This window comes from Panthera leo, chromosome C1 (assembly GCF_018350215.1).
Source record: "Panthera leo isolate Ple1 chromosome C1, P.leo_Ple1_pat1.1, whole genome shotgun sequence".
NCBI classification, from domain to species: domain Eukaryota; kingdom Metazoa; phylum Chordata; class Mammalia; order Carnivora; family Felidae; genus Panthera; species Panthera leo.
In genome coordinates, this window is record NC_056686.1 from 206,820,409 (window position 1) to 206,838,563 (window position 18,155).

The 18,155-nt window shown below is 41.4% G+C and overlaps 1 long non-coding RNA gene across 4 annotated transcripts in view; it reads left to right on the forward strand.

Moving 5' to 3' along the window:
• The window catches only part of LOC122228339, a 72,357-nt gene that overhangs the window by 39,548 nt on the left and 14,654 nt on the right, over window positions 1-18,155 (forward strand). For 3 of the 4 annotated variants that reach the window (XR_006206531.1, XR_006206528.1, XR_006206530.1), the window contains 3 exons: window positions 9,044-9,200; window positions 9,840-10,024; window positions 10,631-10,729. This is a non-coding gene — a long non-coding RNA (uncharacterized LOC122228339). The remainder of the gene's footprint in view (window positions 1-9,043; window positions 9,201-9,839; window positions 10,025-10,630; window positions 10,730-18,155) is intronic. The other variant, XR_006206529.1, reaches the window with a different exon arrangement.

The following is an 18,155-nucleotide window of genomic DNA, read 5'->3' on the forward strand; positions in this document are numbered from 1 at the left end:
GGGTTTTCCCACATCTAAGGAAACAGTTTAAGAAACGAGACGAGCTGCACTAGGCTGCCTGCTTTCCAGACAGAGTTGGCACGAGTACCTTCCTTCTATCCTCCTCAAGTAAATGAAGACACAGCATGTCCTTTTTTGGGACATGCAATCGTGCCTTGTGTAGGGCTGACATGTGGCTTCCTTATCTGTCAGAAACTTCAGTCTTAGTCAGTGACAGGGGATGAGCAAGGTCAGATTAGAACTCAGGGGTTTTAACTGCATCACCACCCGACCACATGTCCTGCGTGGAGATACCCGATTGCCTTCCCCTCTAAGACGTAATAGGAAGATGTCACTTACGTGAAATCTTATGTCTCACTTTTCAGGCAAGCATCCATCCTGCTGTTATAAATTATTTAAACAGCTGCTGAGAAATTCTACTTTTGCAGGATCTGCTGAGAATTCACTTTGACCTTGAACTTGATATGTAGCTATTGTCAGAGTGATTTCCCAGGTGACCGGAAGCATCTGGTGTTGCAATGAGGCCGGACTAGAGAGCGCATTTGACAGTTTGCCATCTTGCCGTTGTTTTGACATCTGAGTACCACGCAGTGGCAGAGCAGTCGTGTGGAAAGGAAGGAGGAGACGAGAAGTTTTTGATGGGCACAGCATCCATGCAGTGCTGATAAGTCTGTGAGAGGGATGTTTAAGGATGCCCTGGGTCAACTCGCATGAAAGAGATCAGCTGCCTCCCTGTGCAGCCGGATGGGAGATGATCTTGCCTTAGCTGGCTTTGTGAGCATGAAGAAACTTTGCCCGAGACAGGTAGGGGGGAGGAACAGCCACAGTCTGATTGGCTACTGTTGACCTGTGATGAGTTTCTCATGAGCGTAAGAATTTCAAGGCCTCCTTAAGACTGACATGTGTGCAAAGAATTTGCACTGATATAAGGGATAAGGCAAAATCATGGGTCCTAAGGTCCTAACTTCTGATCTGTCACTAACTTATTATTAAATCTTATGCAGAAAGTATGGGCATTGCAGAAATTAGAAATCGACTGTCTGAAACAGAGAGGCCAGTAGAATAAATGAATGAGGAAAATGCCGAGTTCAGCAGCCACTCACCTCCAGCCACTGGTTGCTAAAGTCTAGTTCTTTGGACTTTCCCAAAAGAGCTGGGAATCCAGATTTTATATAAGATCTCCACAATTTTTTTTAATGTTTATTTATTTTTCAGAGAGAGAGAGAGAGATAGTGAGCCGGGGAGGGGCAGAGAGAGAGGGAAATAGAGGATCTGAAGCAGGCTCCACACCGACTGCAGAGAGCCCACAAACCATGAGATCATGACCCGAGTCAAAGTCAGACACTTAACCCACTGAGCCACCCAGGCCCCCCAGATCTCCACCTGTTCTTTATTTTTATTTTTATTTTTTAATGTTTATTTACTTTTAAGAGAGAGAGAGAGATAGAGACAGAGAGTGAGAGCTGGGGAAGGGCAGAGAGAGAGAGAGAGAGAGAGAGAGAGAGACAATCCGAAGCAGGCTCCAGGTTCTGAGCTGTCAGCACAGAGTCTGACGACGCGGGGCTCAAATTCACGACCATGAGATTATGACCCGAGCCAAAGTCAGACGCTTAAGCCACTGAGCCACCCAGGCGCCCCAGATCTCTACATTTTTAAAGACAGGCACGTAATTCAACCTTTTAAATAGACCATGAAGACTCCCCCTCCCTCGGCCCCCCTAAAAAACATTAGAGGGAATGAATTGATTCTCTTGGTTTCCATTGTGTGTGTCTTCCAGGATGCAGAGTCCTTCCTTTTTCCCATGCAAAACTAAGGACCAGAAAAGTAACCTCGCTTTCCAAGATCAACTTGCTTTAATGAACGTTTACCGAGCTACTGAGCGCCCAGTTTAAGCCTCCAGGCAAGGTATCCTGTAAGGATCTGGCTGTGTGAACTTTCACTGTAAGGCCAAGCCATTCCTTTTTTTCTGAGCCTGTATCTTTACCTGTAAACAGAACATAAGGACAGTCATCTCCATGGATAACAGTGAAGACTAAAATGACTTTACAAGAAGTGCTTTGAAATGGGTCGGTTTTCACTAAGTGTGAGTTGAATAACATCAGATTTTAAAATGGAACATTGCTGGTTGTTCTTTTTGCCATCTACTGTCAGACTGCAGGGAGAGGTCTTGGGAGGTGAGGTGGGGAGGGGGGATGGGAAGGCAGAGGAGAGGAGGGAAAGAGAGTCTGGTCTGATGCAAGCTTTGGCACTTAATACCGTACGTAAGCAAGTTGTTCCTTTCTGCTGAGCCCTGATATTTTTGCTTTCTGAAAATCCCTCTTGTAACTTAAGGGTCAACTGGAGAGAATCGACATCTTTCCTATATTAAGTCTTTATTATGACATTTATTCTGGTCTCCTATTAAGTGCTTCCATGGGGTTTCCGAATTTCATCCACAGGAATCTTGCACTTATTTTGCTATGGAATTTTTCATTATCATGTAGCTCTAAATATCTCGTCATTTCTATTGTTATCATCGCACGCATTTATTCAAGAAATGTTTATTTACTCCTTACCACGTGCCAAGCCCTGTGCTCAGCAGTGGACGTTTACTAAAAAACAAGACAGACAGAACCCCTTACCTTAGTGGAATTTATATTCTAGTCGGGAGGACAGCAAAGAGACACAATAAATAGGCAAAAATGCAAAGGACATTAGAAGGGATGCGGCTGTGGAGAGAAATAAAGGAGGCCAGGTGAGGGCAGTGAGAGTTTGAATTTAAATTAATTTTAAAGCAGAGCGGCTAGGGAAGGGGTCACTCTGAAGGTGGCCTGAGGAAGGCGGGGCGCAGATCTATGGGAAAGCAGCGTGCCTGGCAAAGTGAGTGGAAAGAACACGGGCACGGAGGGAGCTGCATTCCTTTCACGTGTATGGGCATCACGGAGACTAGCACGATTTGATCGGGATGGGTAATGGGAGAAAGTGCTAGAAAGAGTCAGGAAGGTAAAGGGGGAGACGGAGTAAGTGGCCTTTCTGGGCTACTGTATGGATTTTGGAAATTATTTTTCCAAATAATCAATTTGTAAGATCCATTTACACTTAATTATTATTATTGTTAAAAAAATTTTTTTTAATTTATTTTTGAGAGAGAGGGAGAGACAGAGCGCCAGCAGGGGAGTGGCAGAGAGAGAGGGAGACACAGAATCCGAAGCAGGCTCTGGGCTCCGAGCTGTCAGCACAGAGCCCAGCACAAGGCTCGAACTCACAAACCGCACAATCATGACCTGAACTGAAGTCGGGTGCTTAACCGACTGAGCCACCCAGGCACCCCAGCACTTAATTATTACTATTGATACATTTCGACTTACTTCTTTATTCTCTATTTGCAATTCTTTTTTCCTTTCCTTCTTTTTCTTCCTTTACCTCTGTCCTCAGATGGCTTAATAAAATTGCCCTTCCATTGGGGCGCCTGGGTGGCTCAGTCGGTTGGGTGCCCGACTTCGGCTCAGGTCATGATCTCATGGTCCGTGGGTTCGAGCCCCGCGTTGGGCTCTGTGCTGACAGCTCAGAGCCTGGAGCCTATTTCAGATTCTGTGTCTCCTTCTCTCTGTGACCCTCCCCCGTCCATGCTCTGTCTCTCTCTGTCTCAAAAATAAATAAACGTTAAAAAAAAAAATTAAAATTGCCTTTCCATAGCACAGATAGAAAAGGACACAGCCTCTGAAAGCAGGCTTTCTGGGTTTGAGTTCTGGCTTCACCACTTTTTGGCAGTATGACCTTGGGTCAGTCACTTCTCATGCCCTTGGCCGCCTACCTGTTGGGAATGGTGACCAGGAGCACTGTCTCCTGGGGCAGCTGTCAGGGTGACCGGAGGCACTTCAACAGCGACTAGCAGATAGAAGGGCCTCAAAACGTGTTCGTTGTTCCTCTGTGGGCTTGAAAAGTAAGTCTGGGCTGTATTTCTATTCCTTTGACATACACTGTTAATTTTTAAACACGTATATTTTTTTTTTATTTTTAAATTTTTTTTTTTTTCAATGTTTTTTATTTATTTTTGGGACAGAGAGAGACAGAGCATGAAAGGGGGAGGGGCAGAGAGAGAGGGAGACACAGAATCGGAAACAGGCTCCAGGCTCTGAGCCATCAGCCCAGAGCCCGACGCGGGGCTCGAACTCACGGACCGCGAGATCGTGACCTGGCTGAAGTCGGAGGCTTAACCGACTGCGCCACCCAGGCGCCCCGAAACACGTATATTTTTTAATAATGTGAGAAGTTATTTGACATTTCTTCTTCCTCTTGATCCCCACAAAGCCTAACATTCTTTAACTTTCCCTTGAATATTTCCTATTTGTGATTGTTATTTATTTATTTATTTATTTATTTTAATGTTTATTTTTAAGAGAGAGAGAGAGAGACAGAGCACAAGTGGGGAAGGGCAGAAAGAAGGAGACACAGAATCTGAAACGGGCTCCAGGCTCTGAGCTGTCAGCACAGAGCCTGACATGGGGCTCGAACCCACGAACCGTGAGATCATGACCTGAGCCGAAGTCGGTCGCTTAACCGACTGAGCCACCCAGGCGCCCCTGTGATTGTTATTTAGAGTTTTTTTTTTTTTAATGCTTTGTTTCTTGCAGTCATAAGATTACTAAATTTAATGGTATATTGTGACTCTTTCTGGAATTGCCCTGTCTTTTCCCAGGGTTTATCTTTCTTCTTGCTTTAGTGCATTTTCTTTTACCGGTTTTTTTTTTTGTTTGTTTGTTTGTTTTGAACTTTATTTATTTATTTTGAGAGAGAGAAAGACAGAGAGAGAGAGGGAGAGAGAAAGAGAGAATCCCAAGCAGGCTTTGCCCTGTCAGCACAGTGCCCAATTCTGGGCTTGAACTCCTGAACCACAAGATCATGACTGGAGTTGGACGTTAATCCGACTGAGCCACACAGGTGCCCCTTTTTACCAGTTTTTTTTTTAATTGAAGGTCTTCGGGCATCTGAACGATGGGCTCAGCATTGACCGGGAGCCGTGCAGAGAAGGGAGAGGGGCTCGAACATGCTTGCCACAGCAGATCTGGAGTTGTGGCACCCCAGCTGGGGACGCCAGGCAACAATGCTCCCCACAAAAGGTTTTCCTGAGGGAGGTCAGAGTGGGTCCTTCTACGGGCTGCGGGCCAGCCTGTTTTCTGGAAAGGATTGAACGATGGTTCCCCCAAGTAAGTTTCTAAATCTCAATGCCTGGACCTTGGGACCTTATTTGGAGAAAGGGTCTTTGCTGATATAATTAAGAATCTTGAGATGGGATCACTAGTTGCATGGGATTGGTGGCTCCTGTGTTGGACGGGCAGATGTAGAGCACATCCATTGCCCTGGAAGATCCTTTAACAAGGCTGTTCTTGAGTCTGTTGCTTGTATCAGGCAACATGATATGTAAGTGTGTGTGTGTGTGTGTGTGTGTGTGTGTGTGTACACCCTCACAGGCACAACACGTAAAATCTCACTGAAGGAATCTCTGAAGAATGCAAAATTACTGCGTCCAGAAGCAGTCCTCAGCGTGCGTCAGGCCGGCCCACGCTCAGGCAGGTTCTTTCTCCCGAACTGTCCAGCTTTCCTCCTCTCCCCTCACTTCTTTTACTGCCACAGAATCCCGTGGGAGGATCTAACAAGAAAGAAGTATCTCCCACTGGCTCTTGAAAATTCTCTGACTGACTCCATATTTTCAATTTTTTTTTTTTTTTTTTTTCAAGAGAACTTTGTTTCTCTAGACAGGGATTCTCCACGTTGGCCATCTCTGTGTGCCTGGGTGCTTTTATTTTCAAGCTCTCTCTCTTCTCTAAAAGTTATTGTCACAAGGTGCCACCGTGACCAATGGGGACTGCCCCATTTGGTCTCTCAGGTGTGTTGGGCTAGAAAAATCCTGAAAGCAATCTGTGAGCATTGACATTCTTCTTTCTGGTCGCATGATGATGATTGTGTGAACATCCACCGTCATGGGCTACTCTGTTAAGATTATTCACACAGAGTCGGCAGAATGCTGTGTCTTTCCAGGAGGCCATTACTCATAAGTTCTATTCCTGAGAGGAATACTGTTGTGCAAATAACAAAAAAAGTGACCCATTTAGAAACACATCTGCTTTGGGAAGCCAATTTGCCAGAAATGTGTCTGGTTTTATATTGCCTATCCTATTTTACAGATGAAGAGAAATCTGTATCGTGGCTTTGCTGAACCTTGGTCACTATTAATTATTAATGAGATGGGACTTTGAAAAAAATTCCAATTTCACTTAGAGTCTTGCATAGCATGATGTTTCTGCTTTGACCTCATTTATTTTAACAGTGTTAAACATACTCAAATGTCTGCACCAGGGCCTCCTTACTTTGGAAAGACTTTCCTTCTTTCTCCCAAAGGGTCACATTCTATTGGCTCATATTGCAGAATATTACAAAGCTTTCCTCTAGGACCAGTTTTTGCAAATAGAAGCACCGAAAAGGGTAGTGTCACCTTTTCAGTCTGTGTCTGCTACCAGTCCCGGGAGGTCATTGCTTCAATAGCCTTTATGATGACAACCTTTTGCTTATTAACATTCTCTTTACTGAAAGATGGCGACTGTTCTGTTGATCTAGATCCCCTTCGAGTATTTTCATTATGCTTCTCACCAGCCAGCATCTTGGACAGGAGTACAGAGAATTGTGTTTGAAATGGAGGAGAAAAAATAAATAGAGAAGGAAGAAGCCAACATTGTAATGACTTCTGGTTGTCAGCGTTCTGAAATTAAAAAAAAAAAACAAACCCACGTAATTAATTATATCAGGGTTGCTGTGTTTGGACACTTCGTATTCCATATGCTTCATTCATCTACTGTTGGGTTGATTCTTCAGCTGTTATTTCTTTACAGTGACCACACAGATAAGTCTCACTAAAATGAGACTGCAGTGCTTTAAAAGATGTTTATGTTATGAGGAACAGCGACATTCTTGGAGGTAATAATACCATGTTACATTTGTGTAGTGAGTGACTATTTATAGAGCATTTTCCCATTCATTGTCCTACTTTGTCCTGAAAGCAATCTTGTCTTAGCGAGTGCTGTCTTGCACCATGATGGATAGGGTGCGACCTTTGCTGCTAAGTGGCCCTGAGTTACAGTTCCATCTCTGTCGCTTTCTAGATATAGGACTGCTACGGGCTGAAGATTTGTGTTCTTTCAAAATCCGTATGTTGAAGCCCTAACCCTTCAGTGGGGCTGTATTAGGAGACGGAACCTCGAAGGCACTAACTGATTACAGTCATAAGGATGGGCTCTGATCTGATAGGATTAATTCTTCCATGATGAAACACTAGAGAGCACAGGCTCTTCCTCTCTCATTCTCTCTGTCTCATTTCTGTCTCCATGCACACATAGGAAGGGCATTTGAGGCTGTCTGAAAGCCAGGAAAAGAGCTCTCACCAGAAACAGAACCTGCAGGCCCCTTGATCATGGGCTTCCAGCCTCTAGAATTGTGAGAAAATTGATTTATGTAGTGGAAGCCATAAAACAAAGATCCTGGACACATTCTTGAATATCTGAGCCACCTCTGTATCATAGAGGCCCGAAATGTCAGATCACAGTGCCTCAGAGTCACTTCATTCACTGTTCTGTTCAGTGATCAGCTTCTCAGACAGGCTTTCACTGTCTAAGAGAGCTGCCACTCTCACATCCTATCTCCCCACCTTGTTTCATTTTTCTTTCTAGGACATATCCACTCGACATGATACTATTTTGTTTATTTCTTCATGCCTGTGTACCTCTCCCACCAGAATACAAGGCATCATGAATGGAGGCCCTTGGGTCTCTTTTGGTCTTTGTTGTATCGTTGTAACCTACAAGAGTGCCTGGCACATAGTAGTTTCCAATAAATGTTTGTCAAATACATAGGTTTCTGGAGGGATTAATGGAATGCATATGTATTGAATCTTAGAGAGTGTCTTTCTCATAGTAGGTCCTCAAATGAAGGCAACTATGATTAAAATCATGGCATATGAACACAAATTTTACTTTTACATTTTATCAAAAGGCACTTACTTAATTCCTCCCTATATGCTAGCCACTAAACTAGGACATGCAAACAAGTCCAAGGTCACACAATTAATTTAGAAGCTGGTAAAATCTAGATCACTTGGGAGTATGCAGATCTTTTGGAGGTTTGATCTAATCTTTCCATTAATAATTTGTCTGCTTAAATTATCCAAGTTGAAAATACGGCAAAATTATTTTATTTTGCCTCTAGAACCCATCTGCAAAATGAAAGAGAACAGGCAGAAAATTATTTCAAGGCAATTAGAAGACTGTTTTGTATGTATTGAAAGGTTTGTGGTTGTTGCAACAACACAATGATGTGGCTAATGGGAAGAGACCAGATGACACGATAGAAAGATGTAACTAAAAAAATAAGCAGGTGGAAATTTATTGAGGTGGCTACACAAAGAAGAATATTGATGCTCCCAAAAGGAGGTAACAAATTCTCAGTTCTCTAAGGTCTGCCAGAACATAGAGCTGCTCATAGAACTGCCAGAATCATAGTTCTTCCAGGCACGAGACACTGAGAATCTTTAGTTCACTGTTCCCTTAGGGATTTGGAAGTGTTTAATACCTTTTGGGCCACCGTCGTCTACCAATTCCCATTCCCTGGCACCTCACCTTTCCAAAAGCTCTGGTTACAAGTCCATGTTATTGATGAGGAGAGGATAAGGAATGTAAACCACTCCTGTACATTCTTGGGTATTTGCCAAAAGATTAGGTCAATCAAAGACATCTTCTAGACCAATGAGAGAATAGTTTGGAGACAGTGGGCATTGACCTAGGAGTCTAACATCTGTCAAGTAAAAGCTCCCAAAGAAGTAAAGAACAACTGTGGTAGATTAAATATGTCCACAAATCCTTTGCAGTTCCTCCCATTGAGATATGGAGCCTGTTTTTCCAGTCTTGAATCTGGGTTGTTCTTGTCACTTGCTTTGGCCCATAGAAAATGATGGAGATGATGTGTGACTTCATTCAGACTTTAGGAGTTCCTGAGGTTTCCATTTCTGCCTTCTCAGATGCTGCGTGGAGACTCCCACATGATGGATGAAGAAGCCCAGATGGAGAGAGTGTTCCAGTTGAGTCCAGGCCTGGCTGACTTGCCCTCTGAAAGCATCTGCGTGAATGACCTCAGGCAAGACCAATGGAAGAGCCAACCAGCTAATCCACAGAATTGTGAGAAATAACGAAATGTTGTTTTAAGCCTTGAAGTTTTTGTTTTTGTTGTTGTTGCTGTTTTTTGAGAGAGAGAAACAGAGTGTGTATCTGTGTACCTGTGAGCAGGAGAGGGGCAGAGGGAAAGAGAATCCCAAGCAGGCCCCATACTGAGCATGGAGCCCCATACTGAGCTTAATCCCATGACCCTGGGATCATGATGTGAACTGAAATCAAGACTTGGATGCTCAACTGACTGAGTCATCCAGGCACCCCAAGCCTTGAAGTTTTGAGGTGGTTTGTTATGTAGTGACAGATAACTAACAGAGGAATAATAAAGGTTAGAAAGACGAGAGGAGATACATACCTGAAGAAAATATATCTGACGTACGTTGCTGAAGAATGGCATGTCTTCTTGAGTATTGCACAGGATGAATTTTTAAAAAGGATTCAGATCTGGATACATCTTAATGCGTCCACTATCCAAATCCCTAAGATGAAAAGAAAACCGTAAAAATTTCCAGAGCAGAAAACAAACAGATAAAGAACAAAACAAACGCCCCCCTGTTTTCCTAAAAGATTTGTCGTTGGCAGCACTGGATGATAGAATAAAAGGAGAAATTATTATCTAAGTCCTGATTTAAATAATTTTGATTCTAGAATTCCATACCCAGCCAAACAACATTTAAGTGTAAGAGCAAGAAAAAGAAAATTTAGGATCTGCTAGGACCCAGACAGTTTACCAGCCACAAGCCTTCTCTGAAAGAGTTACTCAAGGATATATTTCAGCAAACTGAAAAGTGAATCAGAGAAAGAGTAACACCTGAGATATAAGAAATTGACAGGTAAACAAAACCAGTCAAACATAGAGTTACCTTATTAATCTTTGATGCCTAACATGGAAAACAATTCATAGTCACTTATCTGGAACCAAAGTCCCGTAGCTTATGACCTGACATATGTGGGACTGGTAAAGTGATGGAGTGCTACGTTTCTTTTCCAGTTTAGGGAAAAGTATAAATATTGACTTATTTCATGGAACTATAGAGAACATAGGTTTTGATAAGCATGTTAAAAATGTAAAGGTAATACTGGACAAAGAGCAACATGATGCATAATCTTCTAAACCTCTAAAGTCAAAAATTTACACCACCACCAAAAACCCCACTTGCTGGTTGATAGAAAATAGAAAATACATCTAACCATTTCAATGGTGCCATAATTATGGATGGATGAATCTCACAAAGATGAATTTGTGAGAGATGGATGAATTTCACAAACATTGAGGTTTGTGTGTAGGCTACTGTACATCTAGCTCAATGTTGAGTACGATGGAAAGACTTAAAATGACACAGAAAATTAACAATAGGAGACAAGAATGTCCTATGCCGGGCCTTCCAATTCAACGCAGCCGACTGAATGTGTGTGTTTATCTCCACTCCCTCTCACAGCTCCATTAAAGAGAAGGGAAAAGAAGGTGTGGCTCTACAAAGAGAAAGAAAGAAGAGGCAATGGCAGTTTTCTGAAGCCAGAAATCAGAGAGAAAAGTGGTAAGTGACCCGGCCAACCAGAGAGAGAGGGCATGGGAGCCTGAGTAGAATCCTTGAAACAGATGAATCAACATGAAAACCCTGAGGATTTGAAATGTCAGGTACCTATAAATGTGTAGCTATTGGAAAGCTCAAGACAAAGAGAATCATTGAAGCAGCTGGCTTCCTAGATGCCCTCCTGGCCCCACATATCCAGTTGACTTCCCAGGTATTAGTATAACGCTGGAGATTTATTCTTGGGGAAGGATGAACCAAAGGGTCTCTGAACGGGGCACACCAAGTTCAAGTTCAAAGTGTGAATGCTGTACTGCAGACAGAGGATTAAGTGAGTATTACCTGTCAAAGGGTGAAAATGCTAGAACTTTTTTTTTTTTTTTTGGCAAAAAAGACTTGTAACTCTTAGTTAATTTTCTCTGGTTCCTGGGACATTGATATCTATAGATATTATTAGTTGATGATTCCACCCATGGGAAGGCAGCTTCTCTCCCCCCCCCCCCCCGCCCCTCTACCCCCCCGCCCCTTGCCATCACACATACAGCTGAGTTCATGGTAGCTTGTCCCTTTGAGTATGAATGAGTAGGAAATAGATAACAGACAAGGGAATTATCCAGCGTGAAAGACAGAAGTCCAAACAAACAAACAAACAAACAGAATAAAGATGCTTGTAGGAAACAGAGACAAGTGTAGGGAGAAGAAGAAAATTCAAACAATTAACTGTAATTAATATTCCTGGAAAATAAGTGAAGAATAACATTTGGGAAACAAAACAAAATATATATAAAAATAGAACATTTAGAAAAGTAAAGCAACTTTGCAAATGAAAAATAAGCGGAAATTATGAGGCATAGTCTCTAAAGATAGTTAATATCCACAAAAGGAGAGATCTCTACTCCTATTCCCAAAGAAATGAAAAAAACCCAGTTGTGTCTTAACAAGGAAATTCAAATGAAATTGAGAATATTAAAAATGAACGGCAACCTTGTGGGATTGACTATAACAATCTTCACAGGAAAATTTATGCCTTAAATGCATTTTTATTTAGATGTGTTTACCGAATCTACTTTATTTTTTCTTCTTGGCTCACAGCTAAACTACATTTCCCAGCTTCCTCTGCAGTTAGATGGAACCATGTGACTAAGTCCTGGCCAGGGGAGTGTGGGAAGAAGTAATGATGCTCCTTCCAGGCCTGACCTCTGAAACAGCCTGTTCGCCAAAACCTCCTTACTCATTCTTTCTCTCTCCCTTTTCTCATTAGTTGCCCAGATGGAAGGATTCAAGGCAAGTAACGAGTGCCAGTAAATATTACCCTTGCTTCTGTTGCTGTTCAGGCCATTTCCGCTTTCCACGTGGGGATGGTGGTGTGTGCGTGGTGGGGGAGGGGGAGTGCATCATTTAACCCTGGTTCTTCCGCGCTCTTAGTTCCAGACTGACAGGATACCTGGTAGTTTATCACAAAGGGAAAAGCATATTTGAAGTTCTTAACTCAGGGGTGCAGTAGCTTGGAGAGGTTTTTTTTGTCACAAACTGAAATGCCCCGTGGGTGCGTGTGCGATTCTTTTTGAGAGTCTGAAGCAATTCATTCATGTATTCATTTATCCGTTCATTTACATGTTGGGCATACTTTTTAAGTATCTACCTATCTAATGTACTATACAGGGCGTGGAGACAGACAGGTTTCATGCCTGAATAAGAGAGACAACTAAATGAGTACCTAAGGGGCGCCTGGGTGGCTTAGTGGGTTGAGCGCCTGACTCTTGATTTCCGCTCAGGTCATGATCCCAGGGATCGAGCCCTGCGTCTGGCTTTGAGCTGAGTGTGGGGCCTGCTGGAGATTCTCCACAACCCCCCCCCCCCCCACTCCTTCCTTTCCCTCTCTCCTCTGCCCTGCTCCAGAGCTCTCTCTTTCTCAAATAAATAAATGAATAAACAAAATAATAAAAACGTAGATTGTAATAGTCTTATGGTTATAGTCACAGTAAGTTGTGTTAGGAAGAAGCCACTTAGACTCTTTAAAGAGGATAATCAGGGGAGACATAGCATCGAGGGTGGGGACGGGAGCACCCTACAAGAAAGCTCCCTCGGTTCTGCAAGCACTTGCGGACCACGTGGAAGACTTTGGCTTTCATTTTGAGTCTTCAAGTTTTAAAAAGGTCTTTTGGGCTTCGGATGGAGAACAGATTAGAGCAGATATGAAGTAACTGGTGTGAAGAGACAGGATGATTTATGAGAAAATATGTTTGTAATCCATTAACATGTAATGTCGTATAAGGAATTTCTCCTACTCAATGATATTTTAGTAAAAGAATTTTCAGTCCTAAGCTTGTCAGCAGTGATCTTGTTATGCCCTGTTTGGAAGGGTCTGGCTTTCTGAGTGACTGCATTTTTGTGCTAGAAAAAACAATCTTATTTTCAAGAAATATTATTTACTACGTCTGAGTATTTTAAGTGGCAAGCCGTCCTTGGATTTATCTGAAAATGAAATGTCTCGCTGAATTTTGTGATTTGTGTGTGATTTGATGGGAAAGTTTTAGCCCAATGAGGGGGAATACATGAGCTATTTTTGTTCTCTTATTAGTTTATATTAGAGGCGTTCAAAATAAACCACGCTCTTCTCACTACTGCCATTGTATTCGAACAAAGAACATTCTTTGTTCCTTATACTATCAGGGCGTGTTTGGTAAGGGAAGGAATGAATAGTAATTTGCTCTGAATATATTAAAAAAATAAATAGAAGGTACCTTGCCAAGAGACAGAGAACTAAGAATGACTGCTCATTCAGATTTTGATTTTTGGTTTTTGTTTTTCTTTTTAAATGGCTCGTGTCCTTACAAATGGGCCCTGTGGCTGATTCTTCCGTAAGCATGGATAACACTCTGGATTGAACACAAACTATTTGACTATTTAACTCTGGATGCAGTCTCTGTGAAGTCATTGGTATGTGGTTTTATGCAGTCTGGCTGGGTTGAAAGGTCTCGAAATAGGGATCCTATAACCCCTTCGGTTCCCCAACTCCACTGCTAGTATGGTGGCCTGAGGCACATCTCCTATTACAGCAGGAGGTCATATGCCAGCCCATGAAAATGAGTTCACGTGGCAGAATTGCTGTTTGACTATGGGATTGTTATAGACAGTGATGGGGACGAGTGAGCTCTCCTTGGATCTTGCCAGAATTACAACTCAGTGAAAATGTGATTGGATCTTGCTTCACTTCTGGTCTACTTTTTACAAGAGGTCTATATTTGGTTCAGTGGGTTTTATGTTAGATTTAGTTCAATGACTGTAGCAACACATAGGTTGAAATTAATAATAAAAATATAAGGGGTGCCCGGGTTGCTCAGTTGGTTAAGCATCCGACTTCGGCTCAGGTCATGATCTCACCGTGCCCGAGTTCGAGTCTCGTGTGCGGCTCTGTGCTGACAGCTCAGAGCCTGGAGCCTGCTTGGGATTCTGTGGCTCCCTCTGTCTCTGCCCCTCCCCTGCTCGTGCTCTGTCCCTCTCTCTCAAAAATAAACAAACATTAAAAAATTAAAAAATAATAAAAATATAGCCTTTGGTTGCATCTGTGATTTTGTTAAAAAGTATTTTCCATCAAATATTTAACAGTTTCTTCTTGTTTGTGTTCCAGTCAAATTCTTGGTCTCTGGAGGTGCTTATAATTAAGTAAATGGCCATCTATTTTTTTTTTAGATAGCCATTCAGCCACTGAAGCAGTGTTGAGGCCGTCCCCAGCTCTAGGCTCTTGGGATTGAAGCAGGAAAACACGTTAGCCTTGTTCAGAGACCTGGCCTTCATCTGTAATTTGTGGTATAGTACTGTAGAGAAGAGCAATGTATCAGAAGGTGGGCTTGAAAAAACGGTGTCAGAACGAGAGGATACTGATAAGTACCTGTTATTTTTTTTTCCATTGAAGTTTTTGTGTTTATGTTGCCATTACTGTTTTTGTCTATTTATTTGGAATTAGTCAATCAAAATTTTTTTGTAGTTAACATTTGCGGTCCTCTACTCTTTTGTGTGTGTGTGTTCTTGGCAGGAAAGGATGACCCTGGGTTTTTCTATTTGCTTCTTTTATGGGATTTCAGGTAACATGAATTTAAATGGCGACTGTGTGGAGGTATTGGAATGGCAATGAAGTGTCACAGAAATAGGGTCTCTTGTTGGGGCTTCTACTTATGTCTTCAGGTTTTTAAAATAAATGCAGAGGGCAAGTAAATACTGAGACACATTTAGCTGTCATTGTAAGTGCAAATAGATCACAGATTTGGACTTTTTTCATGTGTTATTTTCTAACCATCAAGAGCTTTGCACATTCATGCTTTCCTATAGCTCACTTTCCCATCTGTCTTTAGGTGCATGGAAATATTGAATGTTTACCCACTTTCCATAAAAGGGTTAAGAGATTACGGGTAGTGTTCTTTTCACACAAAGAATGGCCAGTTACCCTTTTGGTCCTATTTCGGATTTGTTCAAGCCCTTGTCATTTACAAGCCATCTTCGTTACATTACATTTCAGCCATCATCACCGTCTTATTCTAGATTATTCTCATTGTTCCAGAAAGAAGCCCTTCACTCATCAGCAGTCACTCCCCATTTCAGCCTCCCTCCCTGCCCTTGGCAACTATTAATCTATTTTTTTGTCACTGGATTCTTACATTCTGTACACCTCATATTAATGGAATCATAAAATACGTGGCGTTTTGTGTCACTTAGGATAGTGTTTTTAGGATTCCTTTATACTGCGGCATGTATAGTGGATTTGATGGCACATGAATTCTATCTCAATAAAAAAGTGTACATAAAAGCCATGGGACTTAGTTGAATTAAAAAACCTTGCCATTCAGATGGGGGGCGGCACCAAACGTATCAACCTATTTACTCGAAATTAATATACAAACATATAGTTCTTAGTTTCTAGGTTACCTCTCACTTCACAATTTTCCTTTTCCCCTGTTTAATACAAATGGATTCGAAATAACTCTTTTTTCTACCACATCAACCTTGCAATACTTTCTCTTGAACACCTCCTGTTAATTTTTGCTTCTCTGGGAACCAGGTCATCGAAACCCTCCCGCGGCAGAAAAAGTTGTGGATAAACACGTCCACTTGGAGTCAAGTGCTGGGGTTTGTATTTTTGATAAAAGTGTGTGATGTCTGCCTTTCCTGGCTCAGTTTCTTCTGCCATAAAATGGGCACAGTGATGATCCTACCAGAGGGTGGTCGTGAGGTGTAAATGAGTGTTTAGAGCAGGGCAGAGAACACAGTAAGTTTTCAGATGATGTAAGTGAGTATCACTCTTCCTGGTGCTGATGTTTATTCCACTGATGGTGTCCAGGTGGACGTGCTTAGGGACTGAGAAGTTTTACAGTCATGATTACAAACATTCAACAGAAGTAGAGAGGTCTTTATTAATTCCTACCTTATACATTAGAATTCTGCATTTATGGCTAATGGGGTTCAGCTTTGGATGTTTATTCGTGGTGAGCACTGTGGCCATATGGCTTATCAAGAGCATAATAGAAATATAGACATCAAACAGGAAGAAGCTGTGGAATGGAAATAAACATAATTCAACTCAGCTTTCCTTTTGTACTAGGTTATTGTTTGTATTAAAGTGTCAGTAAAGAGGTTGGGAAGTACTTGGCATTCAGATTAATGTCATCAATAACCAGATTTATGGAAACACATAAAAGCAGAAGTAACTTGATACAGAAACATAAAATTCCATATGCTTCTTCAGATTGGTAGATGGATTGCTTTTATCTAATATTGGGATTCTGAAAATAATCACATGAAAATTTTAATCATTTGTGGATTTTCCAACATTTGTAACTGAGAATTTCAACTGCTACCTTTTTTTTTTTTTTGAATGTTGATTTATTTTCGAGAGAGAGAGAGAGAGCACAAGCCAGGGAGGGGCCTAAGAACCAATCTGCGGGGGGAACTAGGTTTGAAAACAAAACAGATAGGTTCTGAGGCCTCATGGCATCCCTGCCGTATCAGAATCTCCCAGGGAAATGCTTGGGATGGGGTAATCTAGCTGTTGCCCAAATCTGGGTGTCCATAATATTACAGACACAGCACTGTAATTTGAGAAAAATACCTGAGCTTAAAAAGTTTTCTTATAAAAATCACCAGTAAACATGGAAAATGGACCCATTTCTTCCAGGTTACTTCAGCATTTTAAGGGAAATTCTTACCTGCATTTAACTAGGATATAAAATTGCTATTTACACAGAACATAATAATGATCTTTGCGTATTCTCCATTTTTTTCTTTTTCAACAGATAGAATGAAAAATTAGTTGACTTGCACGTTTCTTCAGTTTCCTGAATTTTTACAACCTTGAGAATGATTGCATGAAATATGGGCAAATATAAAACATAATGTTCCCTAATGACTGAATCTTATTCTCATTTTTTTTCCCCCCACTACTGCTTGATGAGATGCAATTTTTGTAATGGTCCTTTGCAAAAGTTTCTCAGGCAGCTTTTGTTTTGAAGCAGAGATATAAATTATGGGATGAATATTTCTAGGACATCCTTCCCCATCATGCCCTCAGAAACAGATATAATTTTAATGGGTATTCGTAGGGTATGGTAGAGGAAAATTTAATTTAAAAATATTAAAGCCACGAAAGTTTGCTACAACCCATCATCCAGTTTTATTCTTAGTCTACTCTTTATTGTAATAATGAGGTCCTGGTATAAGCTGTCAAGTTATTTTTACCTTCTTATTCTGGGCTCCAGGATCTACTCTTAAAAAGACTGACAATCCCAAATGTTGGTGAGGATGTGGAACTCTTCTCATAGATCATTGGTGGGGGTATAAAACAGAGGTCAATTTGAATAAAAATCTGGCAATTTTTATAAAACTCATTGTTTTATTTAACCCAGCAGCTCCATTCCTGGCTGCTTACATAAGGGAAATGAAAAATGTGTATGCAAATGTTTATAGTAGCTTTACTCATAATAAACCTCAAATACAAATAGCTTGGGTGATTATTAATGGGAGAATCGATAAACAAATTATGGTATATCACTAGAGAAGAATACTATCCAGCACTAAAAAAGAATGAATCCTTGATTTATGCAAACACCTGAGTGAACCTCAAAAACATTGTGCTAAATAAAAGAAGACTTACCCAAAGATAACATATGATTTCATGTATGTCCTACAATCAGCAAAGCTAATTTTGCGGCTAAAAAATTGTAACCGTGGTTATCTCATGGGAGTTAGAAAGTGAGCACTGACAGGGAAGAAACACTAGGGAACTTTCTGGAGTGGTAGTAATGTTATGTCTTGAAAGAGGGGTTACTTTACACAGGAGCAAACATTTGTCAAAAACACATCAAACAGTGCAGGTAAGATTTATGCATTTCATTTGTGTAGATTTTGTCCCCCAAACCTATGAACAAATCTTAAACTCTGG